Below are 18,156 nucleotides of genomic sequence, written 5' to 3' on the forward strand. Positions count from 1 at the left end.
ATGCTTGATATAAATTTCAATCTTCTTAACTGTATTGAGGCTTGTTTTGTGGCCTAATATGAGGTCTATCCTGTAAAATGTCCCATTTGCACTTGAGAAAAGTGTAATCTGCAGTTTGGGGATGTCTATACATGTCTAAAGTTCTATAAATGTCTATTAATTTGATCTAATGTAGCATTTAAGGCCATTATTTCCTTATTAATTTTCTATCTGGATGATCTATTCATTGAGGTAAGTAGGCTATTAAAGTACACAATATTTTTGTATTACTGTTAATTTCTGCCTTTATCTTCATTAATATTTACTTCATATACGTCAGTGCTCCTATGTTGGGTGTGTAGATGTTTACAATTTTTGCATCATTTTCTTGGATTGACCCCATCATTATGTAGCATCCTTCTTTGTCCCTTTTTACATTCTTTGTTTTAAAATCTATTTTGTCTGCTGTAAGTATTACTATTCCGCTTTCTTTTTGTTTCTATTTGCATGGAATATTTCTTTCCATCCCTTCACTTTATATATATATATATATATATTTTAGCTAAGGTGAGTCTCTTGTAGGCAGCACATATATTGGTCTTGCATTTTTATCCATGCAGTCACACTATGCCTTTTGATTGAAGCATTTAGTCCATTTACATTTAAAGGGAATTATCGACTGATATGTTCTTATTGTCATTTTGTTATTTGTTAATTGTTTTTGTTCTTTGCTTTCCCTTTTTCTTCTCTTGAATTGGTTCCTTTTGATTTGCTGGTTCTCTTCAGTGTTTTGACTGAATTTCTTTCTCTTTATTTTTTCTGTATTTTTGGTAGGTTTTTGGTTTGTGGCTATCATGAGGTTTATATATATATTCAGCTATATCTAAAATTGAATATTTTTCATTATTGATTTTTAGAGAGAGAGGAAGGGATAGAGAGATAAAAACATTGATGAGAAAGAAACATCAACATCAATTGGCTGCCTCTTGCACGCCCCCTACCGGGGGGGGGGGGGGGGGCGGGGAGCGGGGATTGAGCCCACAACCCAAGCATGTGCCCTGACTGGAAATCAAACTAATGACTTCTTGGTACATGGGTTGATGCTGAACCACTGAGCTATTCCAGCCAGGCTATCTTCAGCTATATCAATAATAGTCTCTTTTAGTTAGCATTTAAGTTCAAAGGCATTCTGAAAGCACTATATTTTTACTCCCCATTCCATGCTTTATGTTTTTGTTTGTTTGTTTTAATATATTTTTATTGATTAAGATATTACATATGTGTCCTTATCCCCACGTTACCCCCAACCCCCACCCCCGCTCATGCCCTCACCCTGCCATTGTCCGTGTCCATTGGTTAGGCCTATATGCTTGCATATAAGTCCTTTGGTTGATCTTTCCCCCTTACCCCCACCCTCCCCTACCTTCCCTCCAAGGCCCGACAGTCCAATCAATGCCTCTCCGTCTCTGGATCAGTCTTTGTTCATCAGTTTATGTTGTTCATTTATATTCCACAAATGAGTGAGATCATGTGGTATTTATCCGCTCTCCAGTTCCATCCATGCTGTGGCAAATGGTAAGAGTTCCTTTTTCTTCTTCCTCTTCTTAAAGAATACCTTTCAGCATTTCATATAATCCTGGTTTGGTGGTGATGAACTCCTTTAGCTTTTTCTTATCTGTGAAGCTCTTTATCTGACCTTCTATTCTGAATGATAGCTTTGCTGGATAAAGTAATCTTGGTTGTAGGTTCTTGGTATTCATCACTTTGAATATTTCTTGCCACTCCCTTCTGGCCTGCAAAGTTTCTGTTGAGAAATCAGCTGACAGTCGTATGGGTACTCCCTTGTAGGTAACTGACTGTCTTTCTCTTGCTGCTTTTAAGATTCTCTCTTTGTATTTTGCTCTTGGCATTTTAATTATGATGTGTCTTGGTGTGGTCCTCTTTGGATTCCTTTTGCTTGGGGTTCTCTGCGCTTCCTGGACTTGGAAGTCTATTTCTTTCACCAGGTAGGGGAAGTTTTCTGTCATTATTTCTTCAAATAGGTTTTCAATATCTTGCCCTCTCTCTTCTTCTGGCACCCCTATAATTCTGATGTTGGTACGCTTGAAGTTGTCCCAGAGGCTCCTCACACTATCTTCATGTTTTTGGCATCTTTTTTCTTTTTTCTTTTTCGGTTGGGTGTTTTTTGTTTCTTCGTATTTCAAATCTTTGACTTGATTCTTGGGATCCTCTTGTCTGCTGTTGGATCTCTGTATATTATTCTTTATTTCAGTCAGTGTATGCTTAATTTCTAGTTGGTCTTTTTTCATATCCTCCAGGGTCTCACTAAATTTATTGGCGGTTTCCATAAAATTCTTGAAAAACCTTATAAACGTGGTTTTGAACTCTATATCCAGTCGTTTGCTTTCCTCCATTTCTGTCATTTGTGACCTGTTTCTTTGTCTCCGCATTTTTTATGCTTCCCTGTGTTGGTAGAGTGGTTTTGTGTGCTAGGTGTCCTGTAGGGCCCAGTGGCTCAGCCTCCCCAGTTACCTGAGGTGGACACTCTTGGTGTACCCCCTTGTGGGCTTTGTGCACAGTCTTGTTGTAGTTATGCCTTAATTGTTGTAGGTATCACTGGGAGGAATTGAGCTCCAGGCCAATTGGCAGTGAGAATCAGCTGTGTCTGCAATGGAGAACTTCTGTGCTGAAGACACCCTTCTGGGGCAAGACTTGCTTCAGTGGGGCTTTGGTGCTCACTGAGTCTGCCCCCTGAGTGTGCCCCTTATGGATCTGAGGAGTTGTAATCCGGGTGGTCTCCCTCTGACTACTGGGTACACTGGCTCTTGGATCTAAGGAGGTGCTAATTTAGCCTCTGCCTGAGGTTACCCAGCAGGAGCTATGAAGAGAACTGCAGATTCCTCTTCCTTTTTTGGAGTTTGGAGGTGCCCTGCTGAGGCCCAGTTGTGAATCAATGCAAGCTGCTGTGGGGCCTTGGGCCTTCTCTTGGAAGTTCTGGGTCTGTCTGGCCCAGCTGCAATTTTTTAGGTAATTTTCAGGTTGCAAAGGGCCGGGGCATTCATATGCAAAAGCCTCTGCAGCAGCCTGGGTGGGGCGGGGTCTCAGGGAATCAAAGGGCGGAGCAAGCAGCTATTGTGGATCCTCAGCCCTGCCCTAAGGGGCCGTGCGTCTCAGTGTCCCAGTAATTGCTGCAAGCACCTCTGAGGGAAAGCTGCCCTCAAGCTCCAAGTTCTGCCTGCTGCCAGACAGTCCAGTTTCTCCCCGTATGAGTCCTGGGTCCCCAGAGACTTCCCGGAACCAGAGTTCAGAGCAGTCGAGAGCTTGTGCCTCCCTCCCGATTCAAAAAGACAGCTGCGTCCTCAGCTGCCAGCCCCTTTCCGCATGCACGAGCCTCCGTACCTCTGCACTTTACTTCCGCAGCTCCTCTGGCTCTCAGTGTGCTTTTCTCTTTCCTTCTAGTTGTAGAATTTCCACTCAGCCAGCCTTCCTGTAGTTCTGGATGATGTCTGTTTTGTCTTTCGTTGTATTTTTGAAGTTGTTGTGGGAGGCAGCAATTTCCCGGTATTTACCTATGCCGCCATCTTAGTTTCCTCCATGCTTTATGTTTTTTATGTCATGTTTTATATCATTTTATTTTTGTATCACCTGACTATCTATTATAGTTATAGTTAATTTTATTATTTTTGTCTTTTAACCTTTACTAGTATATTAGCTTTTTAAGAGGTTGATTCACTGTGTTTATTATATATTTGCCTTTACCAATGATATTTTTTCTTCCCTATATTTCCTTATTTATTCTTATGGCCTTTTCTTTCCAGAATAAAAAAAAACCTTTAACATCCTATCTAATAAAGAGGGGATATGCTAATTGACCCTCACACTGTTGCAAAGATAGTGGCGCCCACAGCCAATAAGAAGGGAATATGCTAATTGACTGCCATGCCCTCAAAGATGGCAGCACCCACAGCCACAAGATGGCAGTGCCCAGTCCCTTCAGCCCTGCCAGGGTGGCAGGCGCGTGGCCTCCAGAGACCCCAGTCCCCTCAGTTTCCCAGCCACCTAGGGCCAGCCTGAGGCACAGGCAAGCCTCATATGTGAGGTGCCCAGCCACCCAGGGCTGCTCAAGGCTTAGGTAACCAGGGCTGGCCCAGGCTTGTGCTGCTGGCAGTGGCAGCAGCAGAGATGTGATGGGGGGAATTCCTTCCCCTGATTGCCGGGTCGCCTCCCACCCCTGAGGGCTCCGGACTATGAGAGGAGGCAGGCCAGGCTGAGGGACACAACCCCTCTTGTGCATGAATTTTGTGCACCGGGCCTCTAGTTTCCTATAAAGCTGGTTTAGTGGCAGTGAACTCCCTTACTTTTTGCTTGTCTGAATTGGTTCCTTTTGATTTGCTGGTTCTCTTCAGTGTTTTGACTGGATTTCTTTCTCTTTATTTTTTCTGTATTTTTGGTAGGTTTTTAGTGGCAGTGAACTCCCTTACTTTTTACTTTATCTCGTCTTCAATTTTGAATGATAACCTTGCCAGATATAGTATTTTATGTATAGTATTTAGATTTATTTATCTTAGCACTTCAAATTTTCTTGCCACTTCCTTCTGCCTGTAAAGTTGCTGCTGAAAAATCAGCTAATAGTCTATGGGTTTTCACTTGTATGTGACTTGTTATTTTCTTCTTGCTGCCTTCAAGCTTGTCTCTTTATCCTTACTTTTGTCATTTTAATTACAATATGTCTTGGTGTGAGCCTCTTTGGGTTCATCTTGTTTGGAACTCTGTGCTTTCTGGACCTGAATGTCTGTTTCCTTCTCCAGATTGGGAAAGTTTTCAGTCATCATTTCTTCAAAAATATTTTCTTCCAATTTCTTTCTCTCTTCTCCTTCAGAAGTCTCTATTATGCAGATGTTAGAGCACTTAATGTTGTTCCAGAGGTCTTTTTCACTATTACTATCCTCATTAAAAAAATTTTTTTCTGTTCTGATTAGGTGATTTTTACTATTCTGTCTTCCAAATCACTAATCTATTCTTCTGTATAACTAATCTGCTGTTTGATTTTTTTCTAATGTAATCTTCATTGTAGTTATTGTATTCTTCATCTCTGATTACATTTTCTAACTCTTTGTTGAAGTGTTCTCTGAGTTCCTCTATTCTGCTCTCAAGTGTGTTTAGTACTTGAATATGTCTTTAAATCCTTTGTCAGTCAAATTACTTATATCCATTTTATTAGTGTTTTTCTCTGTGGTTTTTTTTTCTTGTTCCTTTATTTGGGGGCATATTCTTCTGTTTCCCATTTTGTTTGTTTCCATGACTTAGATAAAATATGTATCTCTCCCAATCTTGAAAAAAGTGGCCTCTGTGTAGACTATGTGCTGGACAGTTTGGCAGGCCAGTTGTAGTTGGGGAGGCCATATGGGGTGCCTGTTGTGCTGCCTGGCTAGAAGGAGTGGGTTCCAACTAGGGCAATCTGGTGTGTGTGTGTGCTTTCTTGCCCTTCTGCTCTAGGCAATGCTGCCTGGCGTGGACTAGGCTGCCCAATGTGCAAGCAACCTCTCTACTGCTTTAGTTGTCTGTTGCCCATATCAGATCTGTGAGGGGCTGCTCTGAGTTCAGTCATTGCAGTACCCCACTATCTTTGCACATTCTTCAGGTGGGCAGACCTACATCCATGCATTGCCACACTTGCTAGTTCTGCACCCTATCTGGGTTGGGCAGCCCTGCATGCAGGCAAAATGTGTGTGTAGGAGTGTCCCACTGTCTCCACACTTTTTCCAGAGTGGTAGCCCTGCATACAGGTACCACAGCATTTTGTTTGCTCCACAATCTCTCCAGGTTGGGGAGCCCCATGTGCAGATGCAGCCCAGTGGATGCACTTAGCAGAGTCCTATTGCACTCACTTGATTAATTTCTAGGTGAAGGGACCCCATTTATGCATGCTATGGTGTATTCCAATTCCTGCTGGATCTAGCTTCAAGAGGGGTGGCTGGGAATGCACTACAGCAGCTCTGCAGGTTGGCAAGAGAACCTTGGATATCCAAGGGTACCCACCTGTTATCCAAGTCTAGGGAAAACGTAAACAATGGTTCCTCCAATTCTAGCTAGTTTCCTCAGCTCCCAGGGAGTTCTCATGGTTCCCCAACATTCTCTATTCAGTCTCTTTCTTGTTTGTTGTGCAGAAACTATTCAATTGCTCTAAATATAGCCATTCCCTTGATTTTGACATAGGGTGAGCTCAACCTCCTCTCTTGCCATTTTTTAATGTTTAGAAAAATCTGTAATCTTTTTATTGATTTTTTTTTTTTTAGAGAGAGAGAGAAGAAGGGAGGGGGAAACAGAGGTATCAATTTGTTGGCCCACTTTATTTATGCATTCATTGGTTGATTCTTGTATGTACCCCCATGAGGGGAATTGAACCCACAAACTTGGTGTATCAGGACAACCAACTGAGCCAGGTCAACTATTTTTCCTTTTTTTAAAAAAAATCTCTTCTATTATATTTATAACATTTTTAGCAGTTTTACTTTTTTTATTCATATTTTTTCTTTTTTTTCTTGATTACATTAATAGAAAATGGTTTATTATACCTTTTTTTCAGAAAAAAATAAATTCCAGCAGTTTATTTACTAAATCTACTAATCTGCTTTGTAACTCAAAAATTTCTGAATCATCTTAATTTTATTCCTTATTTCTATTTTTCTTAGGTGTGTTTTGATGTTCTTTTCATATCTTTTCTGAAATGAATTTCAATTTGTTTATTTTCATCATTTTTTATACTGGCCACATTTACCTGTTTTTTTTAAAAGTGATATTTAGAGAGAGGGAGGGAGAGAGAGAAATATCGACCGGTTGCCTCCCACATGGGCCCCAACTGGGATGGAACCCACAACCTGGGTATGTGCCCTGACCTGGAATTGAACCTCCCACTTTTTAGTGTACAGAACAATGCTCCAACCAACTGAACCATACAGGCCAGGGTCTGGCAGCATTTACCTTTAGCAGCTTTGACCACAGTCCATAATATGTTCTGATTCTCATAATTAACTAAAGACTCTAATTGACTTTTTTAAAACAGCTTTTTTGGAATATAATTTATATATCATCAAACTCCCCTGTTTAAAGTTCGATGGGTTTTAATATATTTAGAGAGTTGTACAACCACTACTATATTCTAATTCTATGACAGTTTTGTTACTCCTGTTATCAGTTACTTCCCATTCTTCCCTCCTCCTAGTCCCTGTCAACCACTATGTTCTATTTCTATCAATTTACCTATTCTAGACATTCATGTAAATAGAATTATATAATATGTGGACTTTTGTGTCTGTCTTCTTTCACTTAGCATAATGTTCTCAAGGTTCACCATATTATAGCAAGTATAGATACTGTATTCCTTTTTAGCAGAATAACATTCCATTGTATGGATATACTACATTTGACTTATCTATTCTTTAGCTGATGGACATTTGGGTTTATTTTATTATGGCTACTGTGAATACAACACTGCTATAAATATTCACGTACAAGTTTTCATGTGGACATGTTTTCATTTCTCTTGGTAGATATCTAGAAGTGTAATACCTAGGTCATATGGAAACTCTATATTTAAGCTTTTGAAGAAATGCCAAGCTGTTTTCCAAAGTAGTTGCACCATTTTACATTGCCATCAGCAGTGAGAGTTTCACTTTCTTCAGATCTTTAACATTTGTTTTCAATCATTTTCATTATAGTTATTCTAGTAGGTATGAAGTGTATCTCATTAATTTGCAATGACAACTTATGATGACTAATTATGTTGACTATTTTCTTATGTGCTTGTTGGATGATCATGGAACTTTTTAGACATAAACCATTTTAAATTGGGTTTCTTGTCTATTTATTAGTTTTTAAGTTATTTATACATTTTTTATATTAAACCCTTATTAGATATATGATTTGCAAATATTTTCTCTCATTCCCTGAATTTCCTTTTCATTTTCTTGATGGTGTCATTTGAAACACAAGTGTTTTTAACTTTAATGAAGTTCAATTTGTTTTATTTTAGAACATATGTTTTTCTTGTCATAACTAAAAAAATAATTGCTTAACCCAAGGTCACAAAGATTTACTTCTCTTTAAAAAAGTTTTTTTATTGTTGAGAGTATTACAGATGTCCTCCTTAATTCCCCCCATTGCCCTCCTCCACTCAGTTCCTGCCCCACCCCATGCCTTCACCACCCTACTGTCTGTGTCCATAGGTAAGATTTTTGGTTAATCTCTTCCTGCTCCCTTTCCTCTGAAATTCATCAGTCTGTTTCATGCTTCGTGCCTCTGATTCTATTTTATTCACCAGTTTATTTTGTTCATTAGATTTCTTGTTTATTTTGATTTTTAGATTTAATTGTTGATAGATATGTATTTGTTGCTATTTTATTGTTCATATTTTTTATCTCTTCTTCTTAAAGGATACCTTTCAACATTTCATGTAACACCGATTTGGTGGTGATGAACTCCTTTAGCTTTTTCTTATTTGTGAAGCTCTTTATCTGATCCTCAATTCTAAATGAGAGCTTTGCTGGGTAAAGTATTCTTAGTTGTAGGTCCTTGCTATTCATCACTTTGACTATTTCTTGCCACTCCCTTCTGGCCTGCAAAACTTCTGTTGAGAAATCAGCTGACAGCTGTATGTGTGCTCCCTTGTAGGTAACTAACTGCTTTTCTCTTGCCCCTTTAAAATTGTCTCTTTGTCTTTAACCCTTGGAATTTTATTTATGATGTTTCTTGGTGTGGGCCTCTTTGGGTTCCTCTTGTTTGGAACTCTGTGCTTCCTAGACTTGTAAGTCTATTTCTTTCACCAGGTAGGGGAAGTTTTCTGTCATTATTTCTTCAAATAGGTTTTCAAAATCTTGCTTTCTCTCTTCCCCTCCTGGCACCCCTATGATTTGAATGTTGTCCCAGAGACTCCTTACACCATATTTTTTTATTCTTTTTTCTTTTTGTGCTTCTGATTGGGTCTTTTTTGCTTCCTCATATTCCAAATCATTGATTTGATTCTCAGAATCTTCTACTCTACTGTTGAATCCCTGTAAATTGTTCTTTCAGTTAGTGTATGATTAATTTCTGACTGGTCTTTTGTCATGTCTTTGACATTCTCACTAAGATCCTTGAAGCTCTCATGGAGATCCTTGAGTAACCTCATAACCATGGTTTTGAACTCTGTAGCCATTAGTCTGCTTGCTTCCATTTCTTTCATTTGTGACATATTTCTTTGTCTCTGCATTTTGGCTGCTTCCCTGTGTTTGTTTCTATGTATTAGGTAGAGCTATTATGTCTCCTGGAATTGGTAGAGTGGCCTTGTGTGCCTGTGTGGGCTGTGTGCACACTCTTGTAGTTGAGCCTAGATTGCTGTTGGCATCTCTGTGAGGATCAGCTGCAACTAGTGGAAGAGTTGCTGTGCAGGAGGTGAGGCCCAGGTGTGAAGCAAGTTAGGCTGGAGCTAGAGCCAGGTCTTGGGACTTTTATTGATAGGTTTGATGCATGCTATCACTAGCTGCAGCTTGTTTGAGAGATTTTAGCAAGGTCTAAAGTCTGAGCCAGGACAGGCCATTCATATGGAAAAGCTGCTATAAACAGCATGGGTGGGGCTGCAAATTGGATGGGGCGGGGTCTCAGAAAATCTACAGGGTGGACTAAATAGGGTGACTGAGACTCAGCTATGGCTGCCAGTCAGCCCTGCGACAGGGGAGGTCCCAGCACAGGAACAATTACCCTTGTAAGCCCTGTACAGGAGAAAGCTGCCCTAGAATTCCTGTCCTGATGCCAGACAATCCAGTTTGTAGTCTTTTACATCTGGCTTCTTTCACATTTATAAGGTTCATCCATGTTGTAACATGTGCCAGAACTTCATTTCTTTTAATTGCTGAATTATCACATTTTATTTATCACATTTTATTTATGCATTTACCAGTTTATGGGCATTTAGATTGTTTCCATTTTATTTAATTTAAATGTACAAACAGGTAAAATATTTTTTTCTTAAAGTACAACTTTATTGCATTGGTAGAATTATTTTTCTCTTTAACCTTTGAGAAGGTTATTAGTACATGAATTGAGATGTGCTATAGTATAAAATACACACTGAATTCTAAAGACTTAGGATTATGAGTATGCTTAAAGACATAAAGTAGAAGATTGAGAGGATGAAGAAGGAACAGAGACTATCAAAATAAAAAAAGATTAACAAAATGACAAAATAGAGTCTCTAGAAATGGGGGAAAGACATGAAAAATTCAGTTCTGAATACCTCCAACAATGATAGTAACCTCCTTGTATTTTGTAGTGGGCACTGCACTGTTTTGCATATATTATTCTTTTTCATCCTCATAATAATCAGTGAGGTAGGGACTGTCATCTGTTACCTTTTTAAAAAATATATATTTTATTGATTTTTTTACAGAGAGGAAGGGAGAGGGATAGAGAGTTAGAAACATTGATAAGAGAGAAACATCAATCAATCAGCTGCCTCCTGCAGACCCCCTACTGGGGATGTGCCCGAAAGCAAGGTACATGTCCTTGAAGGGAATCAAACCTGGGACCCTTCAGTCCACAGCCCAACACTCCACCCACTGAGCCAAACCGGTTAGAGCTGTTACCATTTTGCACTCAGAGAACTCAGCTTGTCAAGCAAGCAAGTAGAAAAGCCAGATTTGACCCCATTCTGACTTAAGTAGATTTTTAAAAATATGTTTTTATTGATTTCAGAGAGAGGAAGGGAGAGGGAGAAATAGATAGAAACATTGGTGAGAGAGAGAAACATCAATTGGCTGCCTCCCCCACACCCTCAACTGGGGATCAAGCCCACAACCCAGGCATGTGTCCTGAATGGGAATCAAACTAGCGACCTTCTGGTGCATGGGATGACACTCAACCCACTGAGCCATACTGGCTTGGCAACTCCATATTTTTATCCATTATAGATGAATGGAAACTTCACCAGGAATGCAAACAAGATATGTGTTTGGCTATAGCCTGGTCTTTAGGTTTAAGGAACAGTTGTAGGGATAAGCAGAGCAGGAGGGGCACAGAGGCAGGGAGGACAGGCCCTAGTGCTGGAAAGAGGTGGTGAGATGAAGAGTAATCTTTTCTCAAAATGACAAGTTATTTCATATTCTACACCTGCTCACTAAGCAATTCACTCTTTCAGAAGGCTTTCCTCTGAAAATGAGGCCTAGACTCTGCCCCCACATCCCTGAGAAATACCTCAGGACAAAACCCTTGGCCTTCAGAGGCAGCTCCCACAAAGCTTGGCAGCACCCCCAGCCCAGCTACATGATAAGATAAGATATGTCAAGGGACCTGGGGAAAGAAGCTAGCCTGGTGACGCCCCACTGCTCCCTCAGTGATGTCTGTCCACAGCAGACACCATCCCTCCAGAGACTCAAGGCTCAGTTAAGAGGCCTCTATTTTAAGACCAGCTCTATGGAGCTCCGATAGCACTGCCCATCCAGAGGCTTCTGAAATCAGAACTGCCCCAGCACTCTGACCAAGGTAGCAGACAGTCAGCATTCAGTCTTCTGCAGCGAACTCCAAGCAGTGATGACTGAGAGAAAGAGAGGACCTGTGTCAAGAGAGCCAGCAAGCCCAGGTTATTGACGTGTGTGGGGCTGAGCACTGTGAGAGTGGCGGCTATTTTTGCCCCAGCAGAGTGCTATCAGCAAGCAGGAGGTGAGGGTGATGCCGCAGGCAGTGCCACTTGATTCTTGCTAAGGCGTGGGCTCCAACAGCCTAAGGGCCTAAAACTGCCTTTCACTGTTGTTTCACTAAAACCATGGGAAGGTGAGGGGCGCTAATGCCTCTGACATCCAGGGACAGGAGCCGGAGAACATGGAGATGCCCACACCATTTTGAAAAGAGGCATCACTCACTATGATATTTTCCCTCTCTCATCTCCCTGTTATTTGATCATAATGCATTGTTCACCACCTGCTTAGAAGTGATATTGTCCCAGGTTATTCTCAGCAGTGAGCATCAGTCAGAGAGGACTTTTGCCCCTGACAGGCTTCCCAAGGCCCTGGTGCAATGGCCCCGGAAGACTGTTGTAACTGGCAAATAGATATGTGCAGAAGATTGCCAAAGGTACCCTCTTTACACAAGAGCTGCGTTCCTGGGAAGTTGTTCATTAACCGACTTCTACTGGGGCTGCAACTCTGAGAGCAAGATTCCAGGCTATGAGTGCACAGAGGTTGCCACCCAACCCAAAACACAGGGTGTCATCCTTTACCCCTCCCTTTCCCACACCCTCAACATCCAATCATTCACCAAGTCCTGACATTTTACTTCCTTTACCTGTCTGTGGGCAGTCCCATTGCCATACCTACTGTCTCTGCTGTTGGTCAGACCCAGTGTGTCACCCTGGGACTCCTGACTCTCCAATCCATCTTTTCTGCTGCCTCTGTAACGATCCTTCTAAAATGGTGCTGTAAGGATGTCAGTCATTTACTGCTCCCACAAAGTCTAGGTGTCTTATCAGACCTCCTGCTCAGTCCCACCCCCACACTTTCCAACCTTATCCATCCATATCCAGGGACTGCTTCGGTCCTGAGCCCACTGCATTTCTCCTGAGATTGCTGATACCTTATCTGCTCATATTTCAAGATTCTGCCCCAAGGGCCCTTCCCCCAGCCCAGGAGAACTGAGCCCAGAACACACTTCTCTCCCAGCACCTTCCACACCTGATGGCTCTCACCAGATTTGCCATCTGTTTCTGCCATTAGACAAGTTCCTTGAGGATGGAGCTCTGTTTATCGGTCTTCATACCCTCAACATCTAGCATCAGTGCCTGGGACTCAGTAGGTACACCTCGTACATGCTTGCAGAATAAATGAACAAACAGGGAAGGGTGTTTGCTCTTTATTTATTTATCATATATTTAATTTTATCCTTATTATGCTTTTCCAGATTATAAAAGGATGGTGTGTTAGTTGTCAAAAATTCAAATTCAGAAAATATATAACTTAGAAAGGGAAAGTTCTTATTATGATATAAATTCAGTATTTTGCCCTATGCTTATAATAATGCATAGTAATATAAAGTAGGTACTCTGAATATTTTGTTTAATTTTTACCAAAAATTATGATATAGGAACATATCATATTCATAATGATTCCCCCCCCCCACTAAATACATTTTATATATCTTCCCTTTATATATCTTATGCATAGGGATCTACCGCTTTCTTTTTTAAAACAGAGTATTTCATTGTGTGGCTGAAATGCACTTTGTGAGCATTTTCAGTGGGGAAAAACTCCCAGAAGTAGACCTATTAGGTAAGTTGTTAAGAATATCTTAAATTTCAATAGGTAATTGCTATATTGTCCTTCAAAAAATATTGTAGAAATTTGGATATTTGACAGTAATTCATAGTTACTCTAGGGGCCCAGTGCACAAATTCGTGAATCTTGAAAGGAACTGTGGGCCACAAGGCTGTGGTAGGCCCGGGGGCAGGTCTCTGCCCATCCTCCACGCCCCATCCGGCCCCTCTTGCCGCAGCCCCTGGTCCCCTGTCTGCCGGCAGCCCTGCTCCCGCTGCCGCCATTCCTACCCACTGACGGTGCCGGCCCCGCTCGAACCCACTGATGGCATGGAGCAATTGGGACCAGCGCCAGCAGTGGGTATGAGTGGCGGCTGCTGCCTTGATCACCCCTCAGGAGCAGGGGGGGGGGGGGGGGGGAGGGTGAGTGGGGGGGAGTGGAGAAGCCCTCAGGGGCCACCAGGGCCAGCAGCCACCGCTCGCACTTGCTGATGGTGCTGAGTGATCGGGACCAGCGCAAGCTGTGGGTATGAGTGGAGCTGGCACTGGCAGCAGGTATGAGCGCTAGGCGGGACCACGGCACACGGGAGCAAAGAATTTTCAGTAACCACCAGAGGCTTGCCCAATAACAGCGACTGGTGCCCCACCTTGGTCTGGCGCCCCCACTCTCCTGCTGTGGCCAACACCCGCCATGTTCCACACACACCCCTGGTGGTCAGTGCATGTCATAGCGACTGGTTGTTCAGTTGTTCTGGTTGTTCTGCCATTTGGTCTATTTGCATATTAGCCTTTTATTATATAGGATTCCCACCAAGTGTGTAAAAATGCTTGTTTATCTACATCTTCACCAACAATGACTATTATCAAGCTTTTAAATCTTTGCCAGTGTAATAGAAAATACACACACACACTCACACAATATATATATAGCCATTTGTGATGATTCTTCAGTGGCTTGTTTGTTCATATTTTCTATTTTTTGATTGGGCTCACTTTAAAGACCTCAACATATACCAGGGAAATCAGTCCTTTGTCCTATGTGTTGCAATTTATTCCTCACTTGTTTTTGTCTTCTGACATTTTATGGTATGTGGCCTCCTAATGAGTGGCTAGAGCACAGTATCTGAAGGCAGGCTACTTGATAATCCTGGAGTCATCTCTAATTTACTAGATGAATGATCATGGTTTAGTCAACCTCTGGTTCCCCACCTATAAACAGGAATAAAAACAGCACTTTTCCCTGGCTGGTTTTCTCAGTGGTTAGAGCGTTGGCCTGCGGATTAAAGGGTTGCAGGCTCAATTTCCGGGCAAAGGGATGTACCTTGGTTGCAGGTTCAATTTCAGGCCCTGGTCTGGGTGGGTGCAGGAGGTGTGTCTCTCTCACATCAATGTCTCTCTCTCTCTCTCTCCTCCCCTCCTCATTCCCTTCCACTCTCTCTCTAAATATCAATGAAAAAAATATCGTCAGGTGAGGGTCAAAAAAAAAAAAAAAAAAGACAGCACTTAACTCATGGAATTATTATGAGAATGAAATGAGTTAGTGTATATAAAGTGTCTGGCATAGCATTTGGCATGAAATAAGTCTTATAGGGGGTATATGCTGTTATTCTCATTATTATAAATTCAAATAGTTTTAATTTTCATGCAATCAAATTTATCGATCCTTTATGGCTTCTGGATTTCAGGTCATGCTTATAAAGGCTTTCTTTCTTTTAAGATTAGAAAAATATTCACCAAGTGTGCTATTTAAAGTAATCTGTGGGGAATTCATTTGCAATATGGATCTCCCTCCACCCCCACCCCCCCTTTTTGCTGTCCTATAAATTAATTTGGCTGTTCTCACACCAGGGTATTTTTAAAAGGGAGACCTACCTATGTTTACATCATGAACAGGGACTAGGTAAGGTAGCCTTTGTGGCTCACTGGTTTGGGAAATGGACTGTGCTAGCTGTAGTTTCATGTCTAAGGAATGGGCCTGACCCTAACCGGTTTGGCTCAGTGGATAGAGCATTAGCCTGTGGACTGAAAGGTTCCAGGTTCGATTCCAGTCAAGGGCATGTACCTTGATTGCAGGCACATCCCCAGTAGGAGGTGTGCAGGAGGCACTGATCGATGTTTGTAATTTTCTCTTTCCCTTCCTCTCTGTAAAAAATCAATAAAACATACTTAAAAAATAAAAAAAGAATGGGCCTGGTCTAGCTGGTGTGGCTCAGTGGTTGAGTGTCAACCCATGAACCAGGAAGTCTCAGCTTGATTCCCAGTAGGGGGCGTGCAGGAGGCAGCTGATCAATGATTCTCTCTCATCACTGATGTTTCTCTCTCTCCCTCTCCCTTCCTGTCTGAAATCAATAAAAATATATACTTTTAGAAATAAAGAGTGGGCCTAGACAGGTCATTCCCTCCCTTCATAAACTAAACAACTTCTACTTGTCAGTAAGTGTCAACCTCACACCAGCGATCCTACACTGAAGGAGTTCACAGTCCAATGAGACAACAGACTAGTCATCTGAGGGAAGGTGTCATCGAAGGCCTCATGGTGAAATTAACATCCTTGATGGAAGGAAGAGCTTACTGGGCGGATGGCAAGAAAGGCCATAGAGAACATTCCAAACAGTGGGGACAGGATGTTCAGTCACTGCTCTACAAATATGTACCTGCCTACAACGCATCAGACACTCTTGCTCCCTCTGCACGAAGGCACGGAGGCGGCCGTAGTGCTGGAAAGAGGTGGTGAGATGAAGAGTAATCAGAAGCCAGATCATAGAGCATCAGACTAAGACTTCTCATGTCAGTTCTAGAACTTAGTCAGATAGCTGTAAGCCCCTCGGGGGCTCACGTTGCTCATCCTTAATATGCAGCCTCAGCTTCTGTCCTTAGGCAGCTGTGCAAATTCTAGAAGAATACACACGCACAAACATTCTGTCTTGTACAACTGAAAAATCTGACAGCCTCAGGGCAATTTTTCAGTTAATGTATCACTGAAGTGGTTCCTGCCTAGGGGCTTCACTGTGGGTTCTCATTCCTAAACTCATTCCCCGGCTCCTCCTGAGCCTGCTTCCTGCAGAGGGTACAGCTTCCTGTTGGATCCCCCCTTCATATTTGCAGTAGGCCCTAATCTTTTTGTTGACTCAGGTCAGGACTCTACTCCAATACTCTTTCACCCTGACAGAGATTCTATACTCTATAGGAAGGGCTGAGCCTCCTACCCTGACAAGTTGTTAGTAGCAGAATTAGAAATTGCCCCCTGATACCTACTGCATCTCTTTGGCCTTGTTTTTCCCAGACATTGGCATGGTCTGTCTCTATCCCTGGCAACCGTATCATCTGTTCACAAGTAAGAGTTAAAGGTTTAGAGGTGGGGAGGGTATGCCACTCCTCTCCACACGACTAGAGCCCAGTGCACAGCGTTCTCCAGTGAGCAGCAGTGATTCTCTCAAGCGAGCAGGGTCCTGGTAGCAGAACACTCTACTCGCCACAAAAGGGAATAGTTAAGTCCAGAATCTGCAGAGGTAAGGCAGGGGAGGGTGGGTGGGTGAGAAGAGATCAACCAAAGAACTTATATGCACATTTGCATAACCCATGGACATAGACAATAGGGTGGTGAAGGACTAGGGCCTGGGGTGGGGGTGGGCTAGAAGAAGTCAATGGGGGGGGGGGGGGCGCAGGGAGGAGACATATGTAATACTTTCAACAATAAAGATTAAAACAAAATAAATAAATAAAAATGTAAAGTACAGAATCTGGCCAGGTTATCTCACCTTCTGGAGGTCAACCTTAACCCAAGATGCAAACAGTGACACAGTCACTGGGTTTCCCAAGGCCGGTGGTCCTCTTGGCAACAAGAAATCCTAACTTTCTGGTGGTGATGACCTCCCCGTGACAATATGCCTCTTGCTAAGTAAGGATCTCCTTCAGCTCTCTCCAGAAGAGAAAAAGAGGAAACACTAGAAGTGCCTGGTGAAGAGCCCCAATTCCTACTTCATGGCTATGAAACGCCCAGGAGGCTATAAAGTCACCACCGCCTTAGCCCTGCACAAGCAGTAGCTTTGCTTGTTAGGTGCGCCACAGTTCTCTGCCAGCCAACAGGAGGAAAAGCAAGGCTGACAGAAGGATGCTCCTTCAGAAGGTAGCAGCACTAAAAGCACCTTGAATCGAGATGAGGGGGAAACCATCCCAATAAACACATTTTGGATTTAAAAAAAGAGAGAAAGAAATTTTAATACTTTCCTCCTGCACTTCCTGGTTGCCTGAGCTGGCTCCCCAGGGCCTGTTCCGACAGGCCTAGCACTGAGAAGGGTCCCTGCTTGGTTTAATGCTCTGATGTGGCCATCTGAAATTCTTAATAATATTGAACTTGGGGACCCATGTGTTCATTTTGTACTGGGTCCCACAAATTACTGTGGGTTACATTAGTACCCATTTGGAAACTTTTTACCAGTCTCTCCCACTAGGGCAGTGGTCGGCAAACTGCGGCTCCCGAGCCACATGTGGCTCTTTGGCCCCTTGAGTGTGGCTCTTCCACAAAATACTGACTTCTGTGCATGGGCCACGAAGTTTCAATCACACCGTACGTGCGTGCCCGCAAGTGGTATTTTGTGGAAGTGCCACATTCAAGGGGCCAAAGAGCCGCATGTGGCTCGCGAGCCGCAGTTTGCCGACCACTGCACTAGGGTATTGGTTCGCAAGGCAGGGACTCTGTGATTCTGAAGAAATCTTCTTGTCCTTCAAGATCCAGCTGAGATGGCATTGATGCCCATGAGTTCTCACTAAGCTTCCCACATGGGTGTCCTGCTTTCCCACTCCATTTGTATATCTCACATGGCACCCGTCCATTCCTGCAGTTCTCACAACCTCCCTGTCTAAATCATCACCTCTGTGCCATGCCCTCTGTGCTCTGACTT

General features: G+C 42.5%; 1 protein-coding gene and 1 pseudogene across 1 annotated transcript in view; both read left to right on the forward strand.

Annotated features, from left to right (window-relative positions):
• Nucleotides 1-18,156, forward strand: part of NINJ2 (ninjurin 2) — an 83,685-nt gene that overhangs the window by 52,431 nt on the left and 13,098 nt on the right. The window lies entirely within an intron of this gene.
• On the forward strand, nt 17,111-17,394 carry LOC118649683 (annotated as a pseudogene).

Source organism: Myotis myotis, unplaced genomic scaffold, assembly GCF_014108235.1.
Source record: "Myotis myotis isolate mMyoMyo1 unplaced genomic scaffold, mMyoMyo1.p scaffold_m19_p_3, whole genome shotgun sequence".
Classification (NCBI taxonomy): domain Eukaryota; kingdom Metazoa; phylum Chordata; class Mammalia; order Chiroptera; family Vespertilionidae; genus Myotis; species Myotis myotis.